The following is a 7378-nucleotide window of genomic DNA, read 5'->3' as shown; positions in this document are numbered from 1 at the left end:
GGCCTGGGTGGTGCTCTGCCTCGGATTCCCACAGGAAACACGGAAGTCGGTCGTTGTGTCCAACCCAGAGAGCAATGTTGTATCCATACTGTGCTTCTTACCCTGTCTCTTGAGATGTATTCAGTTCCTTCTGGAAGTGCGATCCCCACCTCAGCTGAGAGCGACTGGCGCTGTGCTGTCCTGGGGCGGAGCGGGGGCTGCAGGGTCACAGCTGCCCGGGCACCTGGCGCCGGCCCCGACCGCAGCTTCCTGCTAGGCATGCCCTGGGAAGCAGTGACCACGGCTCGCAGAACTGGGTCCGTGCCACCGATGGGACTGAGTTCCTGGCTCCTGGCTTTGGTCAGGCCCAGTCCCAGCTTTCCTGGGCATTTGGGGAGTGAACCAGCAGACCGAAGTGCTCTCTCTCTGCTTCCAAATAAAAAAAATGTTAAAGTCTTATTTTGTCTGATATTAGTCTAGCCACCAGGCGACCTGGTCACTATTGACAAGGAAGGTATTTTTTCTGTCCTTTCTTCCAATCTTTTTATGTCTTTCCTTATAAGTAGCATACAATTAGATCATGTTCTTTAATCCATTCTGCCAGTCTCTACCATTTTATTGGAAAATTTAATCCCTTTTCATTTAAAGTTATTGATAAGGAAGGACAGTGGCGCCATTTTGTTACTTGTTCTCTAATGTCATACGCATTTTGTTTCTCAGTTCCTCTATTACTACTTCCTTTGTGGTTTTTTTTTCCAGAGGGAATCATTTGATTCCTTCCCAGTTTTTTTTTCTGTAACACGTTATCTTGTTAGTGGCTACCCTAAAGATTATGATGAACATCTTAAAAATGATAGGAATCTAATTTAAATACCAAGTTTATTGATATACAAACTTCTGCTTCCAAATAACTTGAATCTTCTTTATGTTTTTGGTCACAAATGAAATCTTTATGGATTTTATGCCTATTGAGCTAGATTTATAATTATTGTTTCTGCATTTGTCTTTAAAATTAATTAAAGGAAAAACTGGGATTTACACATCAGGAATACAATAACAATGGATTTTATATGACGTTACTTCAACCGCTTGGGGAAAATGGATTTATATAAGTTTATTGCAATAAAATTTTGAAATTCATGCATAGTTTTTTTTTGTGATACACATTTTCCATGAACCTTTTGAATATCCCTCATATGCATCGCTTTCAAAGTTTCTTGCACCAAAATAACTTACCTTTTAACTCCATGTTCCAAACTTTTTTAAGTATCCTCATATTTTCTTATAAGTATTCTTTACTGATATTTCTTCTTCCTTTTTCTTTTTCTTTTCTTTTTTTTAAGATTCATTTATTTATTTGAGAGGTAGAGTTGCAGACAGAGAGGGAGAGACAGAGAAGTCTTCCATCCGCTGGTTCACTCCCCAATTGGCCACAACAGCTGGAGCTGTGCCGATCCGAAACCAGGAGCCAGGAGCTGCTTCCGGGTCTCCCATGCGTGTGCAGGGGCCCAAGGACTTGGGCCATCTTCTGCTGCTTTCCCAGGCCATAGCAGAGAGCTGGATCAGAAGTGGAGCAGCTGGGACTCGAACTGGTGTGCATATGGGATGCTGGCTTTACCTGCTACACCACAGCACCAGGCCCTGTGGGGGAAATCTACTTTTCAGAAAGGGTGACTGCAGATTCTGGCTTCCACCCAAGATGTAGCCAGCAGGAAGGAACGCATTTCCTCTCCTTAGAACAGCAACATCACAAGGCTTGTTTAGTGTGAAATTCCTGAGTGTTTCTATTCAACCCTGCAGGGAGCTAAGGCAGAACAAATAACTGGCCCAAATCCAAGAGGAAAAGGGCCCCAACAAGAGAGAGGTGATGCCAACACACGCTGTCCTGGTGCCATCGCAGGAAGATGTCTAAGGCGACCAACCGCCCTGGCCTCCCAGGGGCCATCTTGGTTTCACGCTGAACGCTCCCTGTGCTGGGACGCCCTCCCCAGGGCAGAAGTCCCAGTGTTAAGTAACAGGTGAAGTTTGCAGAGCGGGGGTTTTTTGTTTGTTTGTTTGTTTGTTTTTTAATTTGACAGGTAGAGTTATAGACAGAGACAGAGAGAAAGGTCTTCCTTCCATTGGTCCACTCCCCTAATGGCCGCTCCGCGCTGATCCGAAGCCAGGAGCCGGGTGCTTCCTCCTGGTCTCCCATGGGGTGCAGGGCCCAAGTACTTGGGCCATCCTCCACTGCCCTCCCAGGCCACAGCAGAGAGCTGGCCTGGAAGAGGAGCAACTGGGACAGAATCCGGCACCCCGACCAGGACTAGAACCCAGAGTGCCAGCGCCGCAGGTGGAGGATTAGCCTAGTGAGCTCCGTGCCGGCCATGCAGAGCGGTTTGTAACCTCGTGTAGCTGCTCTTGCATCGCTGGCTGTTGGAGCTGACACATGCACACTGGAAGCATTCTAGGATGTGACGTCACGTGGAAGTCATACCTTAACTTGACGACACCTGGGGTGTGTAGCTCATCGATGGGCGCACAGGAAACCGGGCATCCTTTTCCTGCTACTCCGCTTCACCGGGCGGTGAGCGCCGCCGGACTTGCTCCAACTCCTGCTTTCCAGTTCTTTCCTCTGCTGCCTGCCTGGCCCTGCCTTCTACTAGTCCTGCTTAAAAAACAAAAATAACTACGGCAAATGTAGCAGCTTCAGACAGCTCAGATTTCTTCTCTGTCGGCCTCTGTCGCCCTCAGAAGTTGGAGGGAGCGATGGGTCTTCTGCTCGCGGTCTTGCAAGGCCAGCATCAAGGACCGGGGCCGGGACTGCTCGTCGGGGCCCTGGGCCAGCTTCCAAGATGACTGGTGTTCTGCAGGATTCACTTCCTTTTCTCCTTTCTTGGGTGGCTCCCTCCATCTGTGGGTCAGCACCAGTGGGTTGGACCCGTCTCATGCTTTGACTCTGACTTTCCCTTTCCGCTTTCTGCCTTTAGGGCCCCTGAGATTAGACAGGCCTACCCAGATAATCCAGGATAATGTCTTTATTTGCAAGTCAGCTGACCTGGGGCCCGCGCTATGGCGTAGTGGGCTAAGCCTCTGCCTATGGCACCGGCATCCCATATGCACACTGGTTCGAGTCCCGGCTGCTCCTCTTCTGATCCAGTTCTCCACTATGCTCAAGTGTTTGGGCCCCTGCACCCAGGTAGGAGACCTGGAAGAAGTTCCTGGCTCCTGGCTTCAGATTGGTGCTGTTGTGGCCATTTGGGAAGTGAACCAGCAGATGGAAGACCTCTCTCTCTCTCTCTCTCTCTCTCTCTCTCTCTCTCTCTTTCTCTCTCTCTCTCTCTAACTCTGCTTCTCAAATCTATAAATAAAATCTTAAGAAAAGGGCCGGTGCTGTGGCTCACTTGGTTAATCCTCTGCCTGCGGCGCCGGAATCTCATATGTGCCCCGGGTTCTGGTCCCGGTTGCTCCTCTTCCAGGCCAGCTCTCTGCTGTGGCCCAGGAGTGCAGTGGAGGATGGCCCAAGTGCTTGGGTCCTGCACCCACATGGGAGACCAGGAAGAAGCACCTGGCTCCTGGTTTCGGATCGGCGTAGCTCCGTCTGTAGCGGCCATTTAGGGGGTGAACCAATGGAAGGAAGACCTTTCTCTCTGTCTCTCCCTCTCGCTGTCTGTAACTCTGTCAAATAAATAAAATAAAAAATCTTTAAAAAAATCTTAAAACCGCAAAGTCAACTGTTGTACCAACTGCTCGCCTCAGGCCTGCTTTCACCTGACTCCTGGGGTCTGTGTGGTGACTCTGCGCCTCTTGCCCCCACCACGCTGCTTCCCTCAGTAGTCTCATATATGCAGCATTTCCTATGCCATGGAACATAACACATTCATGAGTAACACTAGGGGGCGACACCTAATTCCAAAGTTCGGCCTCCGAGAGTCTCCTTCTATTCACAAGTTTATCTGTGTCTACAAGTCTGTTGGTTGTATAGGTTTTGTGTATTTTTATTTTTAATAGTAGGGCTGACATTATTTATGTGGATTTAATAACAATGTATCCAAACAACTCAGCTAATGAATATCCTAGTGTCAACAGAGAAAATGAGGAAACATGACGGTCCCTAGATGTTAGCTACAGTTCCACAGCACAACTCAAACCATTGTCTGACTCCAGACAGTGTTCATAATCATAACTGCTTGCTTCCATGTACTTCTGATTATCCTAGGCCTTTGAAACTATGTAAATAATTCAGGGAACATTTTAATTTAATTTGGATTTATCTTTCTCTGTACTTCACCCAATATTCAATGAGGAGTTAAGACTGATGTGTGTTTGCACCTCACTCCTGCCTCTGAGGACAGAGATCTCTTTGGAAGAGACGTAAGCCCGGCACACCGGGTTCTAGTCCCGGTCGGGGCGCCGGATTCTGTCCTGGTTGCCCCTCTTCCAGGCCAGCCCTCTGCTGTGGCCAGGGAGTGCAGTGGAGGATGGCCCAGGTGCTTGGGCCCTGCACCCCATGGGAGACCAGGAAAAGCACCTGGCTGCTGGCTTCGGATCGGTGCAGCGCGCCGGCTGTAGTGACCATTTTGGGGGGTGAACCAATGGAGGGAAGACCTTTCTCTCTGTCTGTCTCACTAACTCTGTCTGTCCAAAAAAACAAAAACAAAAACAAAAAAAACCCCACACTTGTAATAAGGGTATGTCACAAAGTTCATGGAAAGTGTCTTGAAAAACTCAGTTATTTTGATGCAAAAACTTCTGAAATCCACACAGTTTTTTTCATAATATGCATTTCCCTTGCGATTTTTGAGGTACTCCTATATATTCCTGTTTTCTTTTTTTAAATATTTATTTATTTATTTGAAAGGCAGAACTACAGAGAGGCAGAAGCAGAGAGAGAGAGAGAGAGAGAGAGAGAGAGAGGTCTTCCATCTGCTAGTTCACTTTCCAGATGGAGCTGCACTGATCGGGAGCCAGGAGCCAGAAGCTTTTTCCGGGTCCCCAGCGTGGGTGCAGGGGTCCAAGGACTTGGACATAGCAGAGAACTGGGTCAGAAGAGGAGCGGCTGGGACTCAAACTGGCATGCATATGGGATGGTGGTGTTGCTACGCCACAGTGCCACTACCCCTTCCCCCGATTTTCTCCTTTAAGGAAAACTTACATGTGCATTGGTTTACTGGGGTTGCCATAACAAAGTACCACACACGAGGTGGCTTAAACAACACATTACTCACAGTTTGGGAAGCTGGAAGGCCAAGGTAAAGATGCCAGTAGGTTTCTTTTTTTCACTTATATTTCTTTTATAAATAAATTGATTCATATATAGTAGTTGCACATTTTCACGGGGCACAGGGCAACACTTCAGTGCAGATACACAGGGCAAGCCGATCAAGGCTGGCAAATAGGCTTTCCTTCTCCTCCTTTCCCCACGTCTGGAGCCCACCAGCTCTCCTCCTCCGGCTCTTCAGACAGTGAGAGGCTCACGCCGTGGACACTGTGCCGTGGGACACTACACCTTGCTGCTTCTGTGTTTTGATACCCATTATGTTCCCTCCATCTCTTCCCTCTCCCTCACCGTCCCCAGCTTGCAGCAATCACTATTATAAATGAAGATCAACTTTTTTTTTTTTTTTAAACCTCCACTTAGGAGAACACACAGTATGTGTCCCTCGTGTCTGGCTGATTTAATGTGATCATTCTTAGCTTGCAGATGGCCAACTTGTTGCTGTGTCTTCCCATGGTCGTACTGAGTCTGCGCCCTGTGGGTGCTAACCTGGTCTTCTAAAGACGTCAGTCGTATTGGATTGGACCTCACTTTATTGCCCTTTAAAGGTTTTTTTTTTTTGTTTTGTTTTTTTTTTTTTTTTTTTTTTTTTTTTTTTGACAGGCAGAGTGGACAGTGAGAGAGAGAGAGACAGAGAGAAAGGTCTTCCTTTGCCGTTGGTTCACCCTCCAATGGCTGCTGCGGCCGGCACACTGCGGCCGGCGCGCTGCGGTCAGCGCACCGCACCGATCTGAAGGCAGGAGCCAGGTGCTTCTCCTGGTCTCCCATGGGGTGCAGGGCCCAAGCACTTGGGCCATCCTCCACTGCACTCCCGGGCCACAGCAGAGAGCTGGCCTGGAAGAGGGGCAACCGGGACAGAATCCGGCACCCCGACCGGGACTAGAACCCAGTGTGCCTGCGCCGCAAGGCAGAGGATTAGCCTAGTGAGCCGCGGCACCGGCTCTTTTAAAGGCTTTGAGCACAGTCGCCTTCTGAGGGCTCAGGGGCCAGGACTTTAGCACAGACATATTTCAGACATACATTCCAGCTAATAACATTGTGATACGTGTCATAAATATAGGAAATTGTGGAATACATAATTGTATGTGAAAAGCAGACACACACGCACGCACACCCACACTCACAGCCACACACATACACATCTTCCATCCATAGGTTCGCTCCCCAAACGTCCACACTGCAGGAGCTGGGCCAAGCCAAAGCCAGGAGCCGTACCTCAACCTGGGTCTCCCACATGGCTGGCAGCATCTCAGTTACCTGAGCTGTTACCTGCTGTCTCCCAGGGTGTGTGTTAGCGGGAAGCTGGAATCGGAGGCACAGTCAGGACTGGAATCCAGGCACTCTGCTACGGGACGCAGGCCTTCCCAGTAGTGTCTTAACTGCCACTCAAAATGCCCTCCCCAATACCTACATGGACGTTAACGAATCTTTCTCAAGTTGATGCCTACATAACTACAGCCTGAAGCCACACAAAGAGCGTTAGCAGTGTCAGAGTCCTGAGTGTTCCTCCCCAACACAAGAGGAATACGATGTCTTCACATTTCCAATTTGTATTCCCCAACTTTTTTGGATCCTTTTTTTCCTATTGCGCACAAATCCCTCAGAGGTAGTTTGAATGTGGTTGTTAGCGACCTTTAGTCTGTAGCATGTGCTCTGAGTCGTCTTATAGCTTCTGCAGAGGGAGGGTAAGGTTCGCCCACCTTACCCCACACTTCCCTGCGTTATCTAGTCTCCTTGTGGTTGAATGAACGATTCACCTGCTCTGCTGCCACTGCGCCTCTGTACTGCTCTCAATGAGTGCTAATGAGAGTGATACTGCTGCACATCTCGTCTGTTTTTTTTTTTTTTTTTTTGACAGGCAGAGTGGACAGTGAGAGAGAGAGACAGAGAGAAAGGTCTTCCTTTTGCCGTTGGTTCACCCTCCAATGGCCGCCACAGCTGGCGCGCTGTGGCTGGCACACCGCACTGATCCAAAGCCAGGAGTCAGGTGCTTCTCCTGGTCTCCCATGGGGTGCAGGGCCCAAGCACTTGGACCATCCTCCACTGCACTCCCGGGCCACAGCAGAGAGCTGGCCTGGAAGAGGGGCAACCGGGACAGAATCCGGCACCCCAACCAGGACTAGAACCTGGTGTGCCGGCGCC

At 49.2% G+C, this 7378-nt stretch overlaps 1 protein-coding gene across 1 annotated transcript in view; it reads left to right on the top strand.

Moving 5' to 3' along the window:
• The window catches only part of LOC138846506 (protein Aster-A-like), a 406361-nt gene that overhangs the window by 335311 nt on the left and 63672 nt on the right, over nucleotides 1–7378 (top strand).

Source organism: Oryctolagus cuniculus, chromosome 18 (genome assembly GCF_051225735.1).
Source record: "Oryctolagus cuniculus isolate XC-2025 breed Fujian yellow rabbit chromosome 18, ASM5122573v1, whole genome shotgun sequence".
In the NCBI taxonomy this organism is placed as follows: domain Eukaryota; kingdom Metazoa; phylum Chordata; class Mammalia; order Lagomorpha; family Leporidae; genus Oryctolagus; species Oryctolagus cuniculus.
This window is presented reverse-complemented; position numbering and strand designations above follow the sequence as displayed.